At 39.3% G+C, this 27,661-nt stretch overlaps 1 long non-coding RNA gene across 2 annotated transcripts in view; it reads right to left on the reverse strand.

The window, feature by feature from the left end:
- The window catches only part of LOC123329976, an 81,557-nt gene extending 58,489 nt beyond the window's left edge, over positions 1-23,068 (reverse strand). Inside the window, exons 1-2 of one of the 2 annotated variants that reach the window (XR_006545626.2) lie at positions 22,874-23,068; positions 5,428-5,521 (exon numbers count right to left, since the gene is read on the reverse strand). This is a non-coding gene — a long non-coding RNA (uncharacterized LOC123329976). The remainder of the gene's footprint in view (positions 1-5,427; positions 5,522-22,873) is intronic. The other variant, XR_006545625.2, reaches the window with a different exon arrangement.
- Positions 23,069-27,661: the final 4,593 nt, after the last annotated feature.

Below are 27,661 nucleotides of genomic sequence, written 5' to 3' on the forward strand. Positions count from 1 at the left end.
TTACTGGTAATCTGTAAGTGCATATTTTTTTTTTTCAGTTATAATGTCTGTCAACAGGGAAAATAACCGGATATTAAATTTTTAAGTAAATGTAACTGGGATAAGAACTTTTTGGTAAACTGTAAGAATAATTTTATGTTTTAGAAACATCTGTCTAAAACAATCTCTCCAATGGGGGCAAAGTCAAGATGGCAGAATAAGAGGCTGTGCAGTACCTGTCTCCTCATAACCAGGGCATTTACCAGGTACAGGTAGGGGACCTCAGACACCTAAGGGGATGGGAGGTGCCTCCACATCACCAGGTAGGATATGGTCATGGGAGAGAAGTGGAGCCGGGATGGGACCAGTGGCCCTGATGGGCAGTGGGGGAGGGGAGGGGTTTCCACACTTAGGGAGGTCCACTCATCGCAAGGGACTCAGCTAGGATGGGGAGAGACCTATAGAAGAATGGAAGATCAGAAGGAAACAGGGCCACCATCTCCTTCCTCATCACTTAAGCCCTGGGGAGATCCTTCTGAGGTGCTGGGCCTGAACCTCTGCCATTTAACAGCCCTGAGAGTGGGAGAAAGGTAAAAGCAAGACAGGACTGGTGCCCCCAAGAGGCAGTTAGAGGAAGGGAGGGCTTCCCAAGCTCAGAGTGACTCACTCACAGTAAGCACACCACTGGGGATGGAAAACACTTTCAAGGGGTTGGAGGATCAGAGGGGAGTGTGGCCAGCATTCTCCTTGTCAGCTCAGGCCTGGCGAGGCTGCTGGGGTCCCAGGCCTAAGCCTCAGCCCTCTGAGGACCCCTCTGGGCACACTGAGTCTAAGACCTGCCCCCACACACTCTCCTAAGGAGGACCTTTTCTGGTCCTCTGGCCCTGCACCTAGGGTCCCAGTCCCATCTAAGCCCCTGCCCCCTACAGCCAAGGCCTTTTCTGGCCTTTTTTTTTTTTTTTTTTTTTTTTTTGCTGTTATGGTTGTTTTCTCTTGTTGTTTCACTTATATTTTTATTTTTTCTAATATATTTTTAAGTTTTCTAATTTTATTTTACTTCCTATTCTTTTGCTATTGCTCTGCCATGTTTTTTTCCTTGCAGACCACATAGCTTGTAGAATCTTGATTCCCAGGCCAGCGGTCAGGGCTGAGCTCCTGTGACGGGAGTGCCACGCTCAGCCCCCTGGACTCACAGAGAACCTCACACATCAGGGAATGCTAATCAGAGTGGTGTCTCCTGGAAGGCCCCATCTCAGCACCAAGATCCAGCCCTACCCAACCCCCTGCAAATGGTGCTGAATGCCTCAGGCCATACAAGCAGTAAGACAGGAACACAGCCCCACCTCCTCCCCCATCAAACAAAATGAAATGACAAAAAAGATTTTACAAAGGATCAAGGTAAAAACCTACAAGACCAAATAAATGAAAAGGAAATAGGCAACCCACATGAAAAAGAATTCAGAGAAATGATGGTAAAGATTATTAAAAATCCTGGAAAAAGTGGAGGCTCAGACGGAGAAAATACAAGAAATGTTTATCAAGGACCTAGAAGAACTAGCAAGGGCTTCCCAGGTGGTGCTAATGATAAAGAATCTGCCTGCCCATGCAGCAGACACAAGAGACTGGGAGGTTTGATTCCCTGGGTCAGGAAGACCCCAGGAGAAGATCTTCCTGGGTTGGGAAGATCCTCTGCCCAAAGAATACTGGCAACCCACACCAGTACTCTTGTTTGGAAAAATCCCACGGACAGAGAAGCCTGGTGGGCTACAGTCCATAGGGTTGCATACAGTCGGACACAACTAAGCACAAAATTTGGAAGAACTCGAGAACAACAATGATGAAAAACACAATAACTGAAATGAAAAATACACTGGAAGTAATCAATAGCAAAATAACTAAAGCAGGAGAATGAGTATGTGAGCTGCAAAATGGAATGGTGGAAATGACTGCTGTGGAGCAGAAAAATCAAAAAAGAATGAAAAAAATTGAGGACAGTCTCAGAGACATCTAGGACAACATTAAACACACCAACATTTGAATTTCAGGGGCCCCAGGGAAAAAAAATAGAAATGTTTAGAGAAAATATATGAAGAGATCAGAGTAAATATCTTCCCTAAAATGGGAAAGGAAGAAAAAAAACAACAACAACAACATGCAAGTTCAAGAACTGCAGAGAGTCCCACACAGGACAAACCATAGGAGAAAAACGCCAAGACACAAACGAATCAAACAAAAATCAAATTCAAAGAAATAATATTAAAAGCAACAAATAACATACCAGGGAATCCTCATACGGTTATCAGCTGATTTTTCAGCAGAAACTCTGCCAGCCAGAAGGGAGTGGCAGAATATATTTAAAGTGATGAAACAGAAAAATCTACAACCAAGATGACTCTACCCAGCAAGGCTTTCATTCAGAATGGACAGAAAATAAAAACCTTTACAAACAAGCAAAAAGCTAAGAGAATTCAGCACCACCAAACCAGTTTAAAAAAAAAAAAAAAAAATGCTAAAAGAGCTTCTCTAGACAGGAAAAACAAAAGAAGACCCACAAAAACAAATCCAAAGCAATTTAGAAAATGGTAATAGGAATGTAAACATCTATAATTTCATTGAATTTAAATGGAATAAGTGCTCCAACCAAAAAAAAACAGACTGGCTGAATGGAAACAAGAGACCCATTTCAGAGCTATGGACACATACAGACTGAAAGCAAGGGCACATAAAAAGATATTCCATGTCAATGGAAAGCAAAAGAAAGCTGGAATAGCAATGCTCATATCAGACAAAATAGACTTTAAAATAAAGACTATGACAAGAGATAAAGGTCATAATACATAATACATAATAATGATCAAGAGGTCAATCCAGGAAGAAAATACATCAGTAATAAATACTTCTGTAGTCAATGCAGGACCACCTCCATACCTAAGTCAAATAACAACAGCCAACAAGGGGAACCCGACAGTAACACCATAATAGTGGGGGACTTTAACACCCCACTTATACCAATGGACAGATCACCCAGGCAGAAATTAAATAAAGAAGAGCTTTAAATGGCACAACAGATTACATATATTTAATTGATATTTATAGAACATCCCACTCAAAAACAGAATATACTTTTTTCTCAAGTGCACAGAGAACATCCTTCAGAATCACATCTTGAGTAACAAATCAAGCCTTGGTAAGTTTAAGAAAACTGAAATTGTATCAAACATCTTTTCTGACTATAACACTATGAGATTAGAAATCAATTACAGGAAAAAAAAAAAACTATAAAGAACACAAATATATGGAGGCTAAACAGTGCATTCTGAATAACCAAGAGATCACTGAAGAAATAAAAAGGAAGTAAAAAAATACATCAGAGCAAATAAAAATGAAAAAACAATGACCCAAAACATAAAGGATACAACAAAAAGCAGTTCTCAGAGGGAAGTTTATAGCAATTCAACCTCAGCTCATGAAACAAGAAAAACCTCAAATAAGCAAGCTAACCTTACACCTAAAGCAACTAGAGAAAGAAAAAGAACAACAACAATAAAGTTAGAAGGAAAGAAATCATAAAGATCAGAGCAGAAATAAATGAAACAGAAATGAAAAAAAATAATAAAAAAGATCAATAAAAAAGTTGGTTCTTTGAGAAGATAAACAAAATTGATAACCCTTTAGCCAGACTCATAAAGAAAAAAAAAAGAGGGGAAGAGAACTCAGATCAATAAAATTAGAAATGAAAAAGGAGAAATTACAACTGACACCACAGAAAGATAAAGGATCATAAAAGATTACTAGAAGCAACTATATACCAATAAAATGGACAATCTGGAAGAAATGGACAAATTCTTAGAAAGGTACAATTTTCAAAGACTAAATCAGAAAGAAACAGAAAATATAAACAGACTAATCACAGTTATGAAATTCAAATTAAAAATCTTCCCACAGAAACATGACTGAATTGACTGAGCATGCACACATGCATTCTGGTTTGTTTTATCTTGAAATAAAAAGAAAAAATTGGGGCTACCCTGGAGGCTAAGTGGTAAAGAATCCACCTGCCAATGCAGGAGACACAGGTTCGATTCCTGATCCAGGAAGGTCTCACCTGCAGTTAATTGCAGGTGGAGCAACTAATTCCAGGCATAACTACTGAGCCTGTGCTCTAGAGCCCAGGAGCACTACTGAAACCTGCATGCCTAAAGCCTGTGCTCCCCAACAAAAGAAGGCACCACAGTGAGAAGCCTGTGCATCATGACTAAATAGCCCCTACCAGCCACAACTACAGAAAAGCCCAATGAAGCAATGAAGACCCAGCTCAGCCAAAAGTAAATAAATAAAATTAAAAAAAAAAATCTTCCCACAAACAAAAGTCCAGGACTAGATGGGTTCACAGGTGAAGTCTATCAAACATTTAGAGAAAAGCTAACACCCATCCTCTCAAAACTCTTTCAAAAACATTTCAGAGGGAGGGACTCACAAACTTGCTCTATGAGGCCACCATTGCCCAGAGATATCACAAATAAAATTACTGACTGATATCACCAATGAACATAGATGCAAAAATCCTCAACAAAATGCTAGCAAACAGAATCCAACAACACACTAAAAGGATTGTACACCATGACTAAGTGGGATTTATACCAGGGATGCAAGGATTCTTCAATATACAGAAATCAATCAATGTGATACACCATATTATCAAATTAAACAAAAAGTATGATCATCTCAATAGATGCAGAAAACGTTATGAAAAAACTCAATACCCATTTATGATAAAAACTCTCCAGAAAGTGAGCATAAAGAGAACCTACCTCAACATAATAAAAGCCATATATGACAAACCTACAGCTAACATCATTCTCAACAGTAAAAAACTGAAAGCATTTCCTCTAAGGTCAGGAACAATACAAGGATGCCCACTCTCTCCACTATAAAAGTTCTATCCACAGCAATCAAAGAAAAAAAGAAAGAAAATGAATTCAAATTGGAAAAGAAGTAAAACTATCACTGTTTGCAGATGGCAAGATACTATACACAGAAAACTCTCAAGATGCTCCCAGAAAACTACTATAGCTAATCAATGAATTTAATAAATTTTCAGGACACAAAATTAGTGTACAGAAGTGTCCTGTATTCTTATACACTAACAACAAAAGATAAGATAGAGAAATTAAGTTAAAAATCCTGTTTATTATCTCAAGAAAAAGAATAAAATACCTAGGAGTAAAGCTAACTAAGGATGCAAAAGACCTGTACTCAGAAAACTATAAAACACTGATAAAAGAAATCAAAGATGATGCAAACGGATGGAGAAGTATACCATGTTCTTAGATGGGAAGAATCAATATTGTGAAAATGATTTTACTACAAAGCAATTTACAGATTCAGTGTGTTAGATCAGTTCAGCGGAAATCAAGGTCCTTCGAGCGATAGGGCAAGGACCCTTACCTTATCTGGAGGCAGTCAGCAATCTGTTTCATGGCACCAAACATCAGGTTGATTTGTCTTCCTCAGTTCTTGTCACGACAGTTGCAATGACGGACTAAAAGGTTTAAAACAACAGACAAGCTACAACTCAGTTCAGCTCAGGCAAACAGACCTTTATTGTTAGACAATCCCAAGACATGGGAGCAGGCTGACCCCAAGAGTCATCGAAAAGATTTCTCTTGGCTTCCCCCTTTTCATACTTCCCATCTCCTCCTTTTGGCTGTGCCCTGTGCAAAAACAGGGCTTGTACGCACCACCAATCAAGAGAAGGAATGCAAACAGGCATATGCTTAAGACCGACTGACAATTGCAAGTTTCATAACAACAGGCCCTGTAGTGTATGTCTTCCCGTAATTTAGTCTGTTATTCAGTTCAGTTCAGTTCAGTCGCTCAGTCATGTCCGACTCTTTGCAATCCCATGAATCGCAGCACGCCAGGACTCCCTGTCCATCACCAACTCCCGGAGTTCACTCAGACTCACGTCCATCGAGTCAGTGATGCCATCCAGCCATCTCATCCTCTGTCGTCCCCTTCTCCTCCTGCCCCCAATCGCTCCCAGCATCAGAGTCTTTTCCAATGAGTCAACTCTTTGCATGAGGTGGACAAAGTAATGGAGTTTCAGCCTTAGCATCATTCCTTCCAAAGAAATCCCAGGGCTGATCTCCTTCAGAATGGACTGGTTGGATCTCCTTGCAGTGCAAGGGACTCTCAAGAGTCTTCTCCAACACCACAGTTCCAAAGCATCAATTCTTCGGCGCTCAGCCTTCTTCACAGTCCAACTCTCACATCCATACATGACCACAGGAAAAACCAGATGAACCTTTGTTGGCAAAGTAATGTCTCTACTTTTAAATATGCTATCTAGGTTGGTCATAACTTTCCTTCCAAGGAGTGAGCGTCTTTTAATTTCATGGCTGCAGTCACCATCCGCAGTGATTTTGGAGCCCCAAAAAATAAAGTCTGACACTGTTTCCACTGTTTCCCCATCTATTTCCCATGAAGTGATGGGACCGGATGCCATACATGTATAATGTTTATGAATGCTTAATGGGCTCTTAGCTCCTAAGGTTACCTGAGGAAGCCCCCATGGTTAGTTTGTATCTACTGTGTGCCTAGGGTGCATGTGTGGGATTTGGAAAAGTCCCTGATAGCTCAGTTGGTAAAGAATCCATCTGCAGTGCAGGAGATCCCGGTTTGATTCCTGGGTCAGGAAGATCTGCTGGAGAAAGGATAGGCTATTCACTTCAGTATTCTCAGGCTTCCCTTCTGGCTCAGCTGGTAAAGAATCTGACTGCAATGTGGGAGACCTGGGTTTGATCCCTGGGTTGGGAAGATCCCCTTTAGAAGGGAAAGGCTACCCACTCCAGTATTCTGGCCTGGAGAATTCCATGGACTGTAGAGTCCATGGGGATGCAGAGAGTCGGACATGACTAAGTGACTTTCACTGTGGGTTTAAAGATTAGCTTGCATCCTTTTTGGCTAGGCCATCCCTCATTGCTCATGCCTAACTTCCTACCTAACAAATGTAAACCACTAACAAATTACCAATGGCATTTTTCACAGAATTAGAACAAAAAACTTTACAATTCATATGGGAACATAAAAGACCCCAAATAACCAGAGCAATTTTGAGAAAGGAAAACAGAGCTAGAGGAATCAGGCTCTTCAACTTCAGACTATACTACAAAGCTACAATAATCAAGACAGTATCATACTGGCACAAAAACAGAAATATTAGATCAGTAGTACAGGATAAAAAGTCCAGAGATAAATCCTTGCACCTATCGTCACCTAATCTATGACAAAGGAGGCAAGACCATACAATGGACAAAAGACAGTGTTTTCAGTAAGTGGTGCTTTAAAAACTGGACAACTACATGCACAAGAATGAAATCAGAACCCCACCTAACACGAGTAAACTCAAAACGGATTAAAGACTTAAACACTGGAAAAACACTCTTTGACATAAATCACTGCAAGATCTTTCTTGACCCACCTCCTAGAATAATCAAAATAAAAACAAACAAATGGGACCTGATTAAACTTAAAGATTTTGTTATCAAAGGAAACCATAAAGAGGATGAAAAGACAACTCTCAGAATCGTTGAAAATATTTGCAAATGAAGCAACTGACAAAGGATTAATCTCCAAAATACACAAACAGCTCATGCAGCTAAATATAAAAAACAAACAACCCAATTAAAAAAAAAAGGCAAACAGACATTCATCCAAAGACATACAGATGGACAAGAGGTACATGAAAAGATGCTCAACATCACTAATTATTAGAAAAATGCAAATCAAAACTATTAATACAATGATGTATCACTTCATACTGGTCAGAATGGCCATCATCAAAAAGTCTACAAACAGTAAATGCTGGAGATGTGGAGAAAAGGGAACCTTCTTGCACTATTGGTGGGAATGTAAATTGATATAGCCACTATGGAGAACAGTATGGAGGTTCCTTAAAAAAAAACTAAAAATAGCACTATCATATGACCCACTACTGGGCATAAGCCCTGAGAAAACCATAATTCAAAAAGATACATGTACCCCAGTGTTCACTGAAGCACTATTTACAACAGCCAGGACATAGAAACAAGTTAAGTGTCCATCAACAGATGAATGGATAAAGATGTTGTGTGTAGGTATATATGTATACATATACATATACACACACATATACATACACAAGGGGATATTATGCTGTGCTGTGCTTAGTCGCTCATGCGTCCAGCTCTTTGTGACCCCACAGACTGTAGCCCACCAGGCTCTTCTGTCCATGGGGATTCTCCATACCAGAATTCTGGAGTAGGTTGCCATGCTGGCCTTCAGGCCCAGGGATCAAACCAAGGTCTCCCACAGTACAGGCAGATTCTTCACCGTCTGAGGCACCAGGAAAGTCCAAGAATACTGGAGTGGGTAGCTGATCCCTTCTCCAAGGAATCTTCCAGAACCAGAAATTGAACCAGGGTCTCCTACATTGCAAGCAGATTCTTCACCAGCTGAGCTAATTACTTAGCTATAAAAAGGAACTAAATTAGGTCATCTGAAGAAAGACTGTCATACAAAGTGAAGTCAATCAGAAAAACAGATACTGTATATTAATTCATGTATGTGGAATCTAGAAAAACGATACAGATGAACTAAGTTCCAGAGTAGGAACAGAGATACAAACATAGAGAAGGGATGTGTGGTCATGGAGAGGGGAGTTGCCGGGGTGAAGAGAGCAAGATGATTGGGAGATTAGGTTTCATATGAATACATTATCTTGAGTGAAACAGATAACTAGTGGGAACCTGCTGTACAGCACAGGAAGCTCAGTTTGGTGCTGTGATGGCCTTGATGGGTGGGGTGAGGAGAGGGTGGGAGGAAGGCTCAACGGGAAGGGGATATATGTATACATATAGTTAACTCACTTCTTTGTATAGCAGAAACTAATGCTTTTGTAAAGCAATTATACTCGAGTAAAAAAACAATAAAAGTCTCCAAATTTTTGTAAATTTGAAACTAAATTAAGTTAAATGATAGAAATTAATTGAATATTCAGGCTATTTACAAATAAGATAAAATACTGGAACATTATTGTTAAACATATCTAAATTTACCTTTGTCTTGTGAGAGAAAAACTAAAGACATTTTGTGCCACCTTGACATGTTCTCTACCAACTTAAGGAATGCTAATGTATTGGACAGTTCATGGCTACTTAGGAAGTGTGTTTTCAGAAAAGAACATATGAGGAATGGAAATGCATTTTGTTGAAAGGAAAAATGATGATTTTGTCCTGCTGCTGCTGCTGCTGTTGCTAAGTCGCTTCAGTAGTGTCCGACTCTGTGCAACCCCATAGACGGCAGCCCGCCAAGCTCCTCCGTCCCTGGGACTCTCCAGGCAAGAACATTGGAGTGGGTTGCCATTTCCTTCTCCAATGCGTGAAAGTGAAGGCACTCAGTCATGTCCAACTCTTTGTGACCCCATGGACTACAGCCTACCAGGCTCCTCCATCCATGGGATTTTCCAGGCGAGAGTGCTGGAGTGGGGTGCCATTGCCTTCTCCAGATTTTGTCCTAGAGGAGGGTATTTCTGAATGTGGAAAGAATAAGGGCCAAAGTAAGTTGCAGAAAGTCTGTAGAAGAGGGACATTTTGAGAAAAGAATTTTGTATGTGGTCAAGATTTTCTAAAGTAGGATTAAATTTAATTAAGTAAATGGATTTTATTAACAGTAGGCTGATGCAAAACTCTCAGCAGAGAACCAAGTTATCCTGGAATGCTGCTTTTGATAACACATTGTTTAAGCTCCTGCGCCTTTAGTAAGTAACCTATATTTACTCTTGATTTTTTCCCCACCTTAGCTCAAGGAATGGGGCTTCCCAGGTGATGGAGTGGTAAAGAATCCATCTGCCAGTACAGGGGATGAGAGTTTTATCCCTGGGTCAGGAAGATCCCCTGCAGAAGGAAATGGTAACCCACTCCAGTATCCAGACTTTCAATATCTTTTTAACTTTGAATGCAGGGGCCCTGACACCCTGGAGGCTACCCAATATACCTGGACAGTGCTTCCCCAGGGCTTTAGGGACAGCCCTTGTATTTTTGGAAATGTGTTAGGTAAGCAAGGGGACTGAAGGAATTGTTCCTTGAGAAGGGAACTCTGCTACAATATGTTGATAATTTATTGATAAGTAGTGAGACCAATGCAAGAGACCTGGGTTCAATTCCTGGGTTGGGAAGATCCCCTGGAGGAGGGAATGGCAACCCACTACAGGATTCTTGCTTGGGAAATCCCAAGCAATGGATAGATGAGCCTGGTGAGCTATAGTCCACGGAGTTGCAAAGAGTTGTGAGTGACTAACACACACTAGTGAGACCAAACACGATTCAGATCAAAATACCATTAGGGGTCCTACATTTTCTGGCAAAAAGAGGATATAAAGTCTCGCCCACCAAGGCCCAGATCTCACAGTAACAGGTTCAATATTAGGATTTGTGTTGACCCCGAAGGCAAAAGCCCTGGCCTGGCCGTAGATCAAAAACCAACAATTATCACATTACCATCTCAGTCACAAAGAGGCAACCCCAAGGTTTTCTCGGGATGGCTGGGTTGTTTTATATCTGAATTCCAAATTATGGCCTTATAGATGAGGAGGAGAAATGGAAGCCTTTCAATGGAAAAAGGCCCACTAGTGGGACTTTGAGACTTTAAAGACTGAGTTGAGTAGACCACCAGCACTGGGGCTTCCAAATTTGGACAAGTCCTTTACCATATACGTTCACGAGAAGTCCAGGACAGCGCTAGGACTCCTGATCCAAAAGTTGGGACCTACTCAGAGACCAGTGGCTTACTTTTCAAAACAGCTGGACTCTGTGGCTCTAAGATGGCCAAGCTGCCCATGAGCAGCAACAGCCACAGTCCTGTTGGTTGATGAAGTTTCCAAGCTCACTCTGAGGAAACCTCTAGATGTATTAACTCTTCATCAGGTACAATCTGTCCTGGAAGTCAAAAGACATAAACGGTTGACTGGAGAAAGGTTAATAAGATATCAGGCCCTCTTAATGGATACTGTCTAAGTTACCTTAAAGGCATGCTAAGCCAGAAATTCTGCTGCCAGTGGTCGAGATACAGCATCAGTGTATAGAGACCCTGGAACAAACTTAGTCCAGCAAATCTGATCTTCTAGATGAGCCCCTTGACAGCCCAAAGGTCAAATGGTTTACTTATGGAAGCAGTTATGCAGAATGGGAACCCAAAAGGTAAGGGTATGCCATGGTTAGCCTAGATGAAGTCACAAAAGCAAAGGCCCTGCAACCCCAGACATCAGCCCGGAAGACTGAGCTAACTGCATTAATGAGAGTGTTGCAATTAAGGAAGGATAAGAAATTAAGTATTTTTACTGACTCAAAATGGGGTTTCCATGTGCTACATGCTCATGCTGTCATTTGGAAAGAAGAATGTTAATTGCTAGAAATCCCCTCATAAAACATAAAGATTTGATTCTGGCTCTTTTAGAAGCAGTGCAGCTTCTGACCCAGGTATCAGTAATCCACTATAGGGGCCATCAGAGGAATGGAAATTTTTTGACACAAGGGAACAGCAAAGCTGATCAAACTGCAAAGCATGCATCTCAAATACAGGAACCTAAACAAAGCATCTTGAATCCAGGAACCTATGGCTCTAGTGACTGGCCTCCCTGAATTCCCTAGTCTTCCCCACAGGAACAAGAGAATGCTGAAAATGAGTCTATGAGAAAAGAAGCACAGGCTGGTATAAAAAGGAGGGTAAGGTTCTAATCCTCAAGGCCCAAAAATGGAAACTAAGGGCTTATATGATGCCACTCACTAGAAAAGGGATGCACTATGGGACTTGATGCAAAAGTCTTTTTCAGGAAAAGGCCTTAAAAGAACAGTAAAACAAGTAATGCTTGCCTATGATTTATTAATATGCATCCATAAATCCATCCAATCCCCCTCTTCATTAATTAGGTCAATTCAATGCCAAGGGACATATCTAGGGGAAGACTGGCAGATTTCACCCAAATTCGCCCATGATCAGGATGTAAGTATCTTCTGGTATCATGATACTTGAACCAGATGAGTTGAAACCTACCCCATCAAATCTGAAAAGGCTATGGGTGTCTGTCGAGTCCTTTTAAAAGAAATAATTCCTTGGTTTCGACTTCCAAAGTCCCTCTAGAATGATAATGGGGACTTTTTTAAAACCAACCCTCATACAGGGGCTCACAACAGCCCTTGGGATAAACTACAAGCTGCACACCACTTGGCACCCCACACCTCTACTATCCCTTCTGTGAGGTAAAGAAAATAAACCATACTTTAAAGAAAACCTTAGTAAAGCTCTGCCAAGAAACTTATAAACCTGGACCAACTCGCTTTCTACTGCACCCCTCAGGGTCCAGTAGCCTCAACTGAGTGCTCCAAGATTTAGCCATTGAAATGAACTATGAGAGGCCTTTTCTTACTACTGATGTTCTACTGGATGAATATATGGACAAGTCCCTGAGATCTATTATTAACCTAGAACAAGTTCAGAAGACAATCCAGGGCTATGCCCACAAGCACTGCCAGCTCCTACTAAAAATACAGAGGAAGTAGTAGTTCCTTCACAAATAAATCCTGGGGACCAAATTCTTAAAAGGTGGAAAGAGGGATACCACCCCCAAGACCAACTACTGCAAAAATGGAAGGACCTCAATAAAGTAATTTTAAAGAAAGCCTTCCTCAGTGATCAATGCAAAGAAATAGAGGGAAACAATAGAATGGGAAAGACTAGAGGACTCTTCAAGAAAATTAGAGATAACAAGGGAGCATTTCATGCAAATATGGGCATAATAAAGGACAGAAATTATATGGACCTAACAGAAGAAGGCAATGGTACCCCACTCCAGTACTCTTGCCTGGAAAATACCATGGACAGAGGAGCCTGATAGGCTGCAGTCCATGGGGTCGCGAAGAGTCGGACACGACTGAGCGACTTCACTTTCATTTTTCACTTTCATGGATTGGAGAAAGAAATGGCAACCCACTCCAGTGTTCTTGCCTGGAGAATCCCAGGGACAGGGGAGCCCGGTGGGGTGCTGTCCATTGGGTCGCACAGAGTCAGACACAACTGAAGCGACTTAGCAGCAACAGAGGCAGAAGATATTAAGAAGAGGTGGCAAGAATACACAGACAAACTATACAAAAAAGATCTTCATGACCCAGATTACCACAGATTACCACTCATCTAGAGCCAGACATTCTGGAATGCAAAGTCAGGAGGGCCTTAGGAAGCACCACTATGAACAAAGCTAGTGGAGGTGATGAAAGTCCAGTAGAGCCATTTCAAATCCTAAAAGACAATGCTGTGGAAGTGTTGCACTCAATACGCCAGCAAATCTGGAAAACTCAGTAGTGGTCACAGGACTGAAAAAGGTCCAATCCCTAAGAAAGGCAATGTCAATGAATGCTCAAAACACTACATAGTTGCACTCACCTCACAAACTAGCAAAGTAATGCTCAAAATTCTCCAAGCAAGGCTTCAAACACTATGTGAACTGTGAACTTCCAGATGTTCAAGCTGGACTTAGAAAATGCAGAGGAACCAGAGATCAAATTGCCAACATCTGCTGGTTCATCAAAAAAGCAAAAGAGTTCCAGAAAAACATCTGCTTTATTGACTATGCCAAAGCCTTTGTGTGGATAACAACAAACTGAAAATTCTTCAAGAGATGGGCATACAAGACCACCTGACCTGCCTCCTGAGAAATTTGTATGCAGGTCAGGAAGCAACAGTCAGAACTGGACATAGAACAACAGACTGGTTCCAAATCAGGAAAGGAGTATGTCAAGACTGTATACTGTCATCCTACTTATTTAACTCATATACAGAGTACATCATGAGAAATGCTGGACTGGATGAAACACAAGCTAGAATCAAGATTACCGGGAGAAATACCAATAACCTCAGATATGCAGATGAGAGCACCCTTACGGCAGAAAGCAAAGAAGAACAAAAGAGTCTCTTGATGAAAGTGAAAAAGGAGAGTGAAAAAGTTGGCTTAAAACTCAACATTCAGAAAACGAAGATCATAGCATCTGGTCCCATCACTTCATGGCAAATAAATGGGGAAACAAAGGAAACAGTGACAGACTTTATTTTTTTGGGCTCCAAAATCACTGCAGATGGTAACTGCAGCCATGAAATTAAAATAAGCTTGCTCCTTTGAAACAGTGGAAACAGTGGCAGACTTTAATTTTTTGGGCTCCAAAAGCACTGCAGATAGTGACTGCAGTCATGCAATTAAAAGATGCTTACTCCTTAGAAGGAAAGTTATGACCAACCTAGTGAGTGAGTGAAGTCACTCAGTCGTATCCGACTCTTTGCGATCCCGTGGACTGTAGCCCCCGAGGCTCCTCCGTCCATGGGATTCTCCAGGCAAGAATACTGGAGTGGGTTACCATTTCCTTCTCCAGAGTCTCCTTACCAACCTAGACAGCATATTAAAAAGCAGAGATATTACTTTGCCAACCAAGGTCCATCTAGTCAAGGCTATGATTTTTCAAGTAGTCATGTATGGATGTGAGAGTTGGTTGGACTATAAAGAAAGCTGAGCACCGAAGAATTGATGCTTTTGAACTGTGGTTTTGGAGAAGACTCTTGAGAGTCCCTTGCACTGCAAGGAGATCCAACCAGTCCATCCTAAAGGAAATCAGTCCTGAATAGTCATTGGAAGGACTGATGCTGAAGCTTAAACTCCAATAGTTTGCAAAGAACTAACTGATTTGAAAAGATCCTGATGCTGGCAAAGATTGAAGGCGGGAGGAAAAGGGGATGACAGAGGATGAGATGGTTGGATGGCAGTACCAACTCAATGGACATGAGTCTGAGTAAACTCTGGGAGTTGGTGATGGACAGGTAAGGAAGGCCTGGCCTGCTGCAGTCCATGAGGTTGCAAAGAGTAGGACATGACTGAGCGACTGAACTGTGCTGAACCACATCTACTGTGGTCAAACTGCAAGGGATATCTAATTGGGGACATTTGCCCAAAATAAAGCTTTTACCTCCAGATACCTCATGGGTCACAATAGAAGAACAATACACCTGTGATCCTGCAAAATATTTGAGATACCTATTTCAAAAACAGTCACCATCAACAGATAAGTAAAATGTTGTAGTGGGTTGGCTCCTACTTGAAGCATTAATGGGACTTGGGACCTCTCTTGTTTCCTTGGCTGATATAGTTCTTGGTAATTGTCTGGCTCCTGGTATCTCTTGGCAGAACAATGTAGACTTTGTGTAATAACTAATACTTCCTGCTGCAACTTGGATCAATGCAACAGGAAATGTAAAAGTTAATACTAATGAAATATATGCTCAGGCATAATGGAGTCATAATTTTGGCAGGGGTGATGTCGCCTCCCTTGTCTGGTCAACAGTAAAGGAATCCCAGTTCCTTTCCTTTCTGAACCATTTAAAGGCTATCCAGAGGGATGGTATGGGGAGGGAGGAGGGAGGAGGGTTCAGGATGGGGAACACATGTATACCTGTGGCAGATTCATTTTGTTATTTGGCAAAACTAATACAATTTTGTAAAGTTTAAAAATAAAATAAAATTTAAAAAATAAATTTAAAAAAATTAAAAAAAAAAATAAAGGCTATTACTGCTTTTCTCCTTTTTGGCCCTTGTTTGTTTAACCTTTTGGTTAAGTTTGTGTCTTTTAGAGTACAAGAGTTTGAAGTAAGACTTATGACAGCTCAAGGAAATCAGCCCATTCCAGAAGGTGGCCCAGGTCCCTACGTGTCCTTCAAACAGTTGGCAAGGGAATTCTATACCTTTAGGGTAGGCAAGGGTCTGCAGTCTCTTTAGCAGGAAGAAGAGACCTTTGACTCCCTAATCCCTTAAAAACAAGGGTGATGAGCCTCTGGGGGGAATGAGACAGGCTTGGGACCTGGGACCTTTGCTGCAGTGCTGCAATGTTTGCACCTGGACATACCTCTTCTTGAGCAACAGAATAGGCAAGAAATTATATGGGACCAAAAATAACTGTATGCATGCACAGTCAGGGTAAATTCTAGACAAAAGATACAAAGAGACCAGAAAGCCCAACTACCACTTCTTTAGCGCCCAGAGCAAAGGCAGAGTACTGCACATGCCCTCTACATACCACACCACCTAAGAGGTGGGCAAACCACCTAAGCTACCCCTCCGGCCTGACACCTGGACCCATCCATCCCAACCTCACCCCATGTACGGAACAAGATTGACTCCCGCCCCGACCCAGGGAGCAAGCAAACAAGGGAACCTGCTGTTTGTTCTTGCTCCCCACTCTGAAGCAGGGGCCCCAATAGAGCCTTGCCTGGAAAGTATCTTTTTTAATTAAGAGAAGTTTGGGGTTTTAAGTATGAGCCACCCTATTCTCCCTGTATGTGCGTGTGCACTCAGTTGCATCTTTGTGACCCCAAGGATGATAGTCTGTCAGGCTGCTCTCTCCATGCAATTTTTCAGGCAAGAATACTGGAGTGGGCTGCCATTTCCTTCTCCAGGGGATCTTTCCCACCCAGAGAAAACCCACATCTCTTATTTCTCCTGCATTGACATATGGGCTCTTTACCAGCTGAGCTACCAGGGAAGCCCCTTCTCCCTGTGTTCAGTTCAGTTCAGTCGCTCAGTCATGTCCGACTTTGTGACCCCATGAATCACAGCACGCCAGGCCTCCCTGTCCATCACCAACTCCTGGAGTTCACTCAGACCCACGTCCATTGAGTCAGTGATGCCATCCAGCCATCTCATCCTCTGTCGTCCCCTTCTCCTCCTGCCCCCAATCCCTCCCAGCATCAGATAAAGGCTGCTGTTTCTTTCACCACACAAAAAAATAAATAAAATTTTAAAGTTAATTTTTTGAATGTTTACATTTTTTTAAATTTTATTTTTAAACTTTACATAATTGTATTAGTTTTGCCAAATATCAAAATGAATCCGCCACAGGTATACAAAATAGTAAAATAGGAAATTAGGGTACAATAGAGATCATCAACAGTCAGTGTATGTTAACTAATAACTATTATAACTAAATGCAAGTAAAATGTATTAGTTCATGGGAAGATTCACACAGAAATATTTACAAATGTTACTATTGGATGAGAGAATATTTTATGGACTCTATCAACTTTAAAAATTCATAATATGGTTAAAAATGAAACAAATTTTATGCCAACAGCAAAAAAACCTAGATTAAATAAACATAAAAATAAGAGAAATTTTAACAAAGTAGACACAAGTATAGACATAAACACTGAAATGCCCTGTGTCAAGAAAAGTAACTGGATCTGTAATTTAAAATTATTTCATTTCTCTATACTAACAACAGTTGAGTAGAACACACATTAATTTAAAAAAAGAAACAAATATACAGATTCAAAACATCTAGTAATAAATCAAACTCCTATGAGTACATATAACAAAAGCTGTATACTTAGAAAACTATAAAACAATTCTGAAAAGTCTACAAAGGGTCTAAATAAATGTAGGGATATTCACATACTTGAGTTTCTGTTTCTCGTCAATGTATTTTATAGATTCAAAGCAACTCCAAACGCAAAATCTTTTTATCTTTTGGTAAAAATATGTATGCAATGCAGAGGATAAGGGAAAAAAAAAAAGCAGTCCTGTAAGGCAGAAGGACTTACACAGTAACATTATGAAGACCTTATAAAACTACAATGATCAACATAGTATACCACTGATGCATGGTTAAAGACAGAAGCATCTGGTACTGAAAAGATGATCCAGTAATAAACTCATACTTATGGAAACATTGAATTTATCATAAAGTATCACCTCTGGTACCACAGAGCAGTGTGGAAAGGAAGATCTTTCCCAAAATGTGATGAGTCAATTGGATGAGTTAATCCATATAAGAACAAAATACATACTTTATGCTATACACAAACAATTCGATGATCTGTGAAGTGGTTAAGTAAACAATGCTTCTAAAATAATATGGAATGTTTTCATGATATGAAAAAAGAAAAAAGTTTCATCAGAACAAAAGAGAAAGGAAAGACTTTATAAATTTGAATATGTTATACATAATTCCTTTTCATCAAAATATATCATTAAGAGTATGAAAGGGGAAGCTGTAGATGGGAGATACTTATACAACTGTAAAAGGGTTGACTCAATACATAGCAGTTGACTCTGAAAAAAAAATATTCAATGTTTTTTGAAATGCAAATGAATTAGTCATCAAATGACCAATAAATGTATAGAAAACTACTCAATTGTATTAGTAAACAGGGAAAAGAAAATTAAATAGCATTAGATAGCATTGGATAGCATTACACAGACCCCAATTTCAAGTCTTTAAACATATGGAAGAGCAGGTAATCCAATGCACTACTAGAGGGTATATACGGACAGTCTCTGATTTATGATGGCTTAAGATTTTTTTACTTTACAACAGCATCAAAGATGTGATTCAGTAGAAACCTTACACAGAATTTTAATTTTGATCGTTTCAAGGGCTAGTCATGTGCAGTATACTACCCACTCCTGATGCTGGGCAACAAAAGCTCCCAGGTTGCCACATAATTATGAGGGCACACAACCCAGACACTCATAACCATTCAGTACCCATAAAATCATTCCTTTTATAACTTTCAGTATTCAATAAATCACATGGTATATTCGAAATTCTGTTACAAAACAGGCTTTGTGTTAGATGATTTTGCCCACCTGTAGGCTAATATAAGTGTTCTGAGAACATTTATGATAGGGGAGGCTAAGGTCAGGGTATTAAATGTATTTTTGACTTATATTTTCAGTTTATGATGGGTATATCAGAACATAACCCTATCACAGGTCAAGAAGATCTGGGTATCTGTATAAACACTCTGGAATTAATGTGTGGCATTATATACTGCTTGGCATATATAAGTCTGAATATATACATAACCTATCAGACAGCAATTCAACTCCTTGATATATATCCAAATAAAATGTATGTGCTTTGGCATCAGGAAAAATGTAGCATCACCATTCCCAGCACTTACACACAGATACAAAATTTTGATGACAGAATGGATAAACTGTGGTATATTTATTTAATTGACAGAATACTGAAAAAATTTTTAAACTACATCTACACTTAATCTGTAACAATGTCACAAGCATGTTTAGGAAAAGAGGTCAGACGCAAAGAACACACACCGCTTGATTTTAGTTTACATATCTATTTCCAACACAGGTACAGATAAATTACATTATTCAATATAATATAAAGTTATAACAATAGTTACCAATAGGACAGATCATAATTTTGGGGAAGAAATGTGGTGGAAGCTTGTGCTATTTATTTCCCTGTGTGTTCACTTTGTAATAATTACTGTGCTTTACACTTATGTCTGTACCTTTTAGGGTATGTGTTCTATTTAAATTTCTTTAAAATTATAATAAAAATAAAAGGAGAAAATACAAGACAAAAAGATTAGCTGTGCCGGTCCAATATGTCATGAGTAGTATTAAGGGAAAGAGAGAACAAAAAGATGCGAATTAGCTCAGGAGTAGAAGATCATAAGCAAATCACAGAGCTATGTAACTACCACACAGAGAATGTTCATGCAGCATCAAGCAGGACTCATTTTAAAAAAAGGTGGCGGGGGTGGTTAGTAACATTCTTTGGAAATTTCTGAAAACAGGCTTCCTACAAAGCAAAGAATTAGACCTCCCCAAGACTTCCCACTGATGACTCTTGATGTTATGAAACAAGAAGTGATGATATTAAAGTTTTCAGAAAAAAATGACATTCAATCTAATTCAGATCAGCATCCAGCTAGTTTGCAAATGAAATCATTATGTATCATACAGACATGATGTAATCAAATTCTATCACTGAGCTCAATCTTGAAAAGACATACTTTGGAAAAATTATGATGAAAAACAGGGAGATAAATGAAATTTGAGAACTTTTCTCAAGATGAAAAGATGAAAGCAAGAGAAAGGAGAAAAGAAAACAGAGAGGTAGAGGAAGGAAGGTGAGAGGGAGGGAAAGGAGCAAGAGGGAAGAATCCTGTAGGTATGAGAGACACTCTGCAGTCCTTGTAATAAAAGACTCCAGATGAGAATTCTCTGTTGGTGGAATTTGAGAATGTGCTCAAAAACTTCATCCCATATAAAAACAGAATAAGGAAGCTAGCATTTGTTGTGACACTGAAAGAAAGCATTTTCTTGCTCTTCCAAACACATAAAAGGAAATTATAAAGTCCAAAACAAAACATAACTTACACACTGTGTAACAAAGCCAAGCCACTATTTTGAAGCACACTGAAATAGAGCAAAACAAAAACACTGCCATACTAGGAACAGTCTGTTTTGAGTGACACAACAGTTCTGACATTGGATATGTAAAAACAACAACTGCAACAATAATAGCAACCCTCATTTATGGAAAACTATTAGCCAGGCACTACTATTCTATGATCTTTTCATGTTGTGAATCATTTGATTCTCAATATAGTCCTAGGAAGCAGGTCCTATTTCATATTTTACAGGTAAAGAAACTAAAGAACAGAGAGTATATGTACTTTGTTCAAAGTTATATTCCTTAGTAAGTGCTGGATCAAGATTTTAATGTAGTGAGGTTGGCTCTAAAAAGTTGAGCTTTTAATGACTGTTTTTATGTCTTCTGCAAAAATATTATTCCACAGGCATTTTTAAAAATTAACCAACTTAATTGAAAACAACTGAGATAAATGATTAAGATTAACACTAATTTTAATAGACAATGCATGTTAATCGTGATTATTTAGAGGCAGCCCCATTCTTTTTCTCTTATTGGGCTGGCTCTCTCTTTTGCCTCTCCCTCTCATCCTCGCCCATATAATCCACCCCCACCTCTGCTACATTATTAACTTAACCTGGTATATAATCATACATATTCCCCCATGTTCTCATGCCAGTGCATTAGGACATGTATTGTAATACACAAATACAAATAAATGCCTAGAACCAGCTGTGTTTCGAGGCTTTCATGACTCCCTGGATTTTGGTAAGCTCTTTTTGTCTGAATACACAGGTCCATTTTTATTCATTGCTTGTATTCTATGTTCATTTTCTTCCTTAAAATTAATCTAAATATATCACACATGAGCTTCTCCCTCTTTTTATACTTTTTAACATACACTTAAAGAAATTTCTTCCAATTTGTTTGCCAGGTCACTAATTTAGGCCTCAAAAGACAATCCTACCATCTAACTATTGATATATCAGGGAAATGTTTCATTGTTATTCAGAATTCAGATTTGTTTTCCTTGCTTAACTATATGCGTGTGTGAGTATATTGATGTGTGGCGAAGCATCAGAATTTTCTTAACTGCTATAATTCATTTTTTTCTGTTGAAATTATCAGTCTCTTCCAGCATCTTTACTGTGATTGTCAGTTCTATAAGCGCTGAATCTTACAGTCTCTAGAATACTACACACAGTCCCCCAAGTGAAAAGGAACAGCCATCTATCCACCAATGGACCAGTGATAAGACTGCAGTAGAGCCCCTAGCTAAAATATTTAGATCAAGGACATCCATGGGGCTGACTTTAAACCTTCCCATGCCAGTCCCCAGAGTTCTGAGAATCACATTTTTCTCAAGAGCTACACCCTTTGTGATCTTCAAAAGATTCCCTGACAATGGACTCCAAACATTTTGCCTCACCCACAGCTGAGAAACACATCAATTTTCTTGGGCCAACCTCCATAGAGGCCAAAGGATTAATTCAGACCCAGTCATCTGAATCTTCCAATAGATTTCAAATCTGGAGAGGCAGAGGTTTAGTGTTGGTAACAGTGGAGAATGAGCTGTAGTGTGAGGAGTCTGGCTGTTGGACAAAAACTCATGCCAGTGTGTGTGGGGGGGGGTGGGGGGAGTGGGGGAGCCACACTCCCCACACCAGACTTAGAGATTGGTCAAGAAATCGAAGGCTCTAAAGGAAGTAACAGTCAAGGACCAGTCACCCTGGTCACCCATGTCTTATTCTTCCCTGCATTCAGTTCCTCCATGTGAAGGCCACCCTGGCGGAGACGAGCTCAGCTGAGGCCTTATGGGGGCAGAGGCCCTGAAGACACTTTTCTCCATGTAGACTCAGTATGTGATCCTCTCCCCTGCCCCAGGAGCTTTGTTCCAGTTTCCCTCAGCAGTGAGACAATCCCCACGTCTTCTTGGATGCTCTGACTCCCACCCTCTCCTTGTCCCATGCGGGAAAATGGAAGATTTGGGGAAGTGACATTTTCTCCTGTTTAGCCTCACATTTATGTTTACTGAATTAAGGGCTTCACCGTTACTTTCATTTTGGCTTGACCATTTCACAGCTCTCTCCAATTTAGCTCAGCTCGTGACACATCAGTTGCTGCTATCTGCGGCGCAGACCACCCCCAGGCATTTGCCCTGGACTTCCAACAGCCTTGGCTTCTGAGTTTTCAGTTGAGTGGCTTCCAGAAATTTCCCACTACCTCAGGAAGGAGCCACGTCCACACCCAGCGACTACCCCAAGCTAGGCGGGAAGTCCCGCCTTTCCCCCCAGGCCCTCACCACCACGATGAAGAGCACCTGGGAGCATCCAGCCGAGGCCGGTGATTTCACTGTAAGTGCTTGGCTCTTCAACCAGCCATTCTGCCCAATCCTACCACCTTACTCCTCCATATGTGACCCCGGGCCACTTCTCCCAAGACGACAGAGTCTTAAAACGAATATCAGTCCGTTTCCAAATTGGACCTGGGACAAGAGTTGGCTACAGACCTTCATTTGCCCCATGCCGCTGTTTCTTTACCATAATTTCTCTTTAACTTGCACTCTAAAACAGTAGATGGCAGGAAAGAAAAAGTGTGTAAAAGAGAGGGAAGGAAGAAGGTAATATTCGTACCTTTTTTAACGGGCATAAAGGGATACCGAAGGAGGCACTTACACCGAGGAAGAGCAGCTCGGCACGCAAACCACCAGACCACCTTGGGATGGAAGCAAGTGAGCGCAGGTGCTGGACATGCGCAGTCGGGCTGCTGACGAAGCTACAGAAGCACCGCCTTCCACAGCTTCCTGGCCAACCCGGGGCTGTTCCTAAATGCCATGCCTTTGAGCTGGGAGGGCCTGCAGGCTGGCTCTATTTTTAAAAAGAAGAAAGAAAAAAGAAATCTAAAGTTGATGGCAATTGAACACATTTAAATATGTACTAGGAGTTATATAGAACATCATTTTCTCAAATATAAAGATACTATTCTGGTTATGTAAGAAAATATCTTAATTTTAGGAAAGATGTGTATGTGTGTGTGTGTGAGTGAGTGGGCATGCATCCACGCTTCCTCACTCATGTCACTGTAGCCCACCAGACTTCAGTGTGTATAGAATTTTCCAGGCAAGCATACTGATGTGGGTTGCCGTTTCCTTCTCCAGGGGACTTAAAGACCCAGGGAATGAACCTGTGAATCTTGCTTCTCATGCATTGGCAGGTGCATTCTTTAACAACTGCCAATACTTTACACATATCCTTATATTCAGAAATATGATGCTGGCAATTAAGATAATTCACCTCAAATATATAAACAGATATAGAATGTATATAAAAATATATTACTACTACTACTAAGTCGCTTCAGTCATGTCTGATTCTATGCGACCCCAGAGACGGCAGCCCACCAGGCTCCCCGGTCCCTGGGATTCTCCAGGCAAGAACACTGGAGTATTAGCTAAGCTTATATCACTGAGGATGGTAACTGCAGCCATGAAATTCTTGCTCCTTGAAAGGAAAGCTATGACAAACCTGGAATAAGTGAAAGTCGCTCAGTCCGACTCTTTGCGACCTCATAAACTGTATAGTCCATGGAATTCTCCAGGCCAGAATACTGGAGTGGGTAGCCCTTCCCTTCTCCAGGAGATCTTCCCAATCTGGAGATCGAACCCAGGTCTCCTGCATTGCAAGCGGATTCTTCACCAGCTGAGCCACAAAGGAAGCCCAAGAATACTGGAGTGGGTAGTCTATCCCTTCTCCAGCCTTCCTGGAAAGCCTATTAGCCAACAAAGGTCCATATAGTCAAAGCTATGGTTTTTCCAATAGTCATGTATGTATGTGAGAGTTGGACCATAAAGTAAGCTGAGTGCTGAAGATTGATGCTTTTGAACTATTGTGCTGGAGAAGACGCTTGAGAGTCACTTGGACAGCAAAGAGATGAAACCAGTCAATCCTAAAGGAAATATGGAATATTCAACCCTGAATATTCATTGGAAGGACTGATGCTGGAGCTGAAGCTCTAATCGTTTGACCATCTGATGCAAAGAGCCGACTCATTAGAAAAGACCCTACTCTTTGAAAAAGACCCTGAAGCTGGCTAGGAAAGATTGAGAGCAGGAAGAGAAGGAGGTGACAGAGGATGAGATGGTTGAATGGCATCACTGACTCAACAGACATTAGTTTGGGCAAACTCCGAGGGATAGTGAAGGACAGGGAAACCTGACATGCTGCAGTGGGATCAGCCTGCCAAGGGGTCACAAAGAGTTGGATACAACTTAGTGACTGAGCAGCAATATGATGTTTATGAATATATATCATTTTGCTCTGAATTTTTATGTATGAATGTTTATATGATGAGTAAACAAAAGCATGAATTCATGAGATAAAGTTTCCAGAATATTATTTGATTATAAAAATGACTAAAGTTATCTTATATAACCTGACATTTAAGTGAAATAGATGACTTGAACTATATGCGTTCTATTTTAGTTTTATCTATTATAAAAGATAGTTTTATCTATTTTTTCTAAAAAAATTAGTTTTATCTATTATAGAAAGTAGTAACAAAAAATGTTAACTAGCACTCATATTTCAAGAAATGCTACTATTAAAAATGACTTAGTATTATGGAGATAAACAGAGAACCAGAAATGCACACATTGAGAAATCATTGTGTCTACAGAGGGGTAGAAAACAAACTGTGACTCAGAAAGGATATGTGATGCTGTGCTTCTTTTTGCATGTTTTCTGTATCATTTGACTTTCACTATCCATAAGTTTTACATCAATAACAGAAATAATAAAATGAATTTAATAAATAAAAATTACCCCTGTTGACTATCATGAATTAAATACTCTGCCTTTCTTTTTATCCTAATAATTTTCATGAAATACATAAAGCAACTCTCTTGCTATGACTTGTTTTGAATTTTATTAGTAGGTGACAATATATACTTCAAAGATATCTATTCTCCAAAACTCATATGACGAGAAATCATTCATAAGTTAGGTGTAGCCTTCCACAGAGTATGGCTCATCATTACTGCCTTCCATTGCCACTTTGATCAAGATGTTCCTTATGACTCTATAAAGCATATAATACATTATCAGGAAATCATCCCAAATATCAAATCCCTGTTTTGATGACATTTTTTTTTCCCACATCAGACTTCAAATTTACCCAGGGATTTAAAGTACTTTGATTTATTTTATATTTGGTTTTCTGTATAAAGCACAACTTTTTTATATGAACTTTGCTATTCCAGATTATGTTACATGTATAAATGACAGAATGAGGATGCTTGCATGTGGTCATTATAGTTCCCAGTCTTTTCAATCTGCATTGAGCTTCTCTTGGACATCGGGCATTGGCAGCTGTGTCCTGTTTCTCCAGCAGTGCATTTTTCCTGTTGCTTATATGGGATTTAAAGGAAGGTGAGATACAATTAGTTAAAATATCTGCCAACACTTACATATCAGTTGTTCTCCAGTTTAGCTGCACTAGTTAATTACTAGCTCTAGGTAGTTCTTTTGCTTTATTCATTTGCAGAAATGACAAACTCTTCTTTTAAAGTGTTAGAGCTGATAAAGAGAAATATGGGAAGTGCTGAATCTTAAATATCACTTGTCTTCTACAGCATCTCGTTTGTATAAAGTAAATCCTAATTTAAAGAGTTCATAAATAAATTGTATATAACAAATTTATATATGTAAATAATGTATAATAGATATGTCTTATTTATACATAATTTATATGTTCACTAATTTACATGTATATATATACTTTCTATCTACCTAAATGTAAAATACATATCAACAGTTACAGAGATTTGGAATTACACTGGAGGAACAGTCTAAATAATGTGCTTGGTACAAGAAAACTGATTGGTTATTCTGCTTAAAAATTCAATAACACATTTAAATAGTGCCATTTTTTATCAACAAACATCTTATCTATCTTTGAAGGCACAGTGTTAAACTGAGAGTGCTATCAGATCAAGTGTATATTTTTCCAATAATAAAACATTTACTTATAATGAGTAGCTGCAGTAGAACAATAGGAAATAACTGGATATGGAAACTGAACCTAATCTGAATCCAAATTATTAGTATATGACCTTGGACAGTTCATGTACTCTCAGAAATTAACTTTTCCCATCTGTAAAATGGAGGTGAGATTTTCACAGGGTTTCTGCAGCTATCATAGGAGATAAAGTATATGAAAGTTCTTTGTAAATTTGCTCAAAAGTGTTAGCTAATTTAATTAGCTAGAGGTCATATTCCAATGTACTTGACATCTACGTTCTTTTTCATTCTCATTTAGAGTTAGGAAAAGTCATTCACTAATCATAAGGTTATTATTAAAATTTGTTTATAATTCAAAGGAAGCAAATGTTAATCAGACAAATGAAAAATGCTACAAATTAGAAGTAGGAACACTTTCCTTCTGGGATAAGTAGGCATGGCATATGGGAATTTTGTGTTAGGTGATTGTAGTAATAATGATAGATAATTAAATTCATGTGTTTAAGTGGCCTCATTTTTATCTGATTCTATGTGTTCACATGAATACTTAAAAATAAGCATTTTAAGATAATATTATTTTCCTGGTTATGTTATAATTTATTATTATAAATTATGTTTGTCAAAGTCCGATAAAAATACAATATAAACCCAAGTTGTATTTCATTATTATTACATAAATTGAGAAAAGTAAAAAAAAAAAGTAATATATCATCACCTTCATGCTAAAAAACCAAGCCAAGTATATACATAAAGTCTCTTGTGAAATATCTTTGTAAGGAAATATGTTGCTTAAAAACACATTCCTAAATTGATTAATCCATATATTTTTATTTAAATAAAATTATCACAAATAGGCCAAATTAAGAAATTACTTAAAAGTATATTCTCCCACTGGAACTAAAAAAAGTAAAAACCATTTTTCCAAAAGCTTTTTTTTTTGCCACTGAGTTTGTTCAAAATAAATCAGACAACAATGAAATAAATTTATTCAACATTGTTTACAGTACTCTTTAACTTCACATAATTATTAAGATTGTTGCTAAAAAAGGGCTAACCATCATCTGAGCCTTCAGTGAGTTGTAGTAGAAACACCAGAAGTCCCTGAATGCAAATCACCTTTACAAATATAATAATAATGAAAAAGTTTGAAATATGGCAAGAGTTACCAAAATGTGGCACAGAGACTCAAAGTGAGCAAGGACTTTTGGAAAAAACTGGCACCAATTTATTTGCTTGATGCAAGGCTGCCACAAACCTTCAGTTTAGAAAATAATGCGGTATTTCTAAAGTGAAGTAAAATGAGGTATGCCTATATATAATAGAAATCACATTTTATCACTCTCTAAAGGTAATATTCATTCTTTCTTAAGGCTACAGTGTATCCTTCTGCATTATATAGGATTT

Source organism: Bubalus bubalis, chromosome 17 (assembly GCF_019923935.1).
Source record: "Bubalus bubalis isolate 160015118507 breed Murrah chromosome 17, NDDB_SH_1, whole genome shotgun sequence".
Taxonomy (NCBI): Eukaryota; Metazoa; Chordata; class Mammalia; order Artiodactyla; family Bovidae; genus Bubalus; species Bubalus bubalis.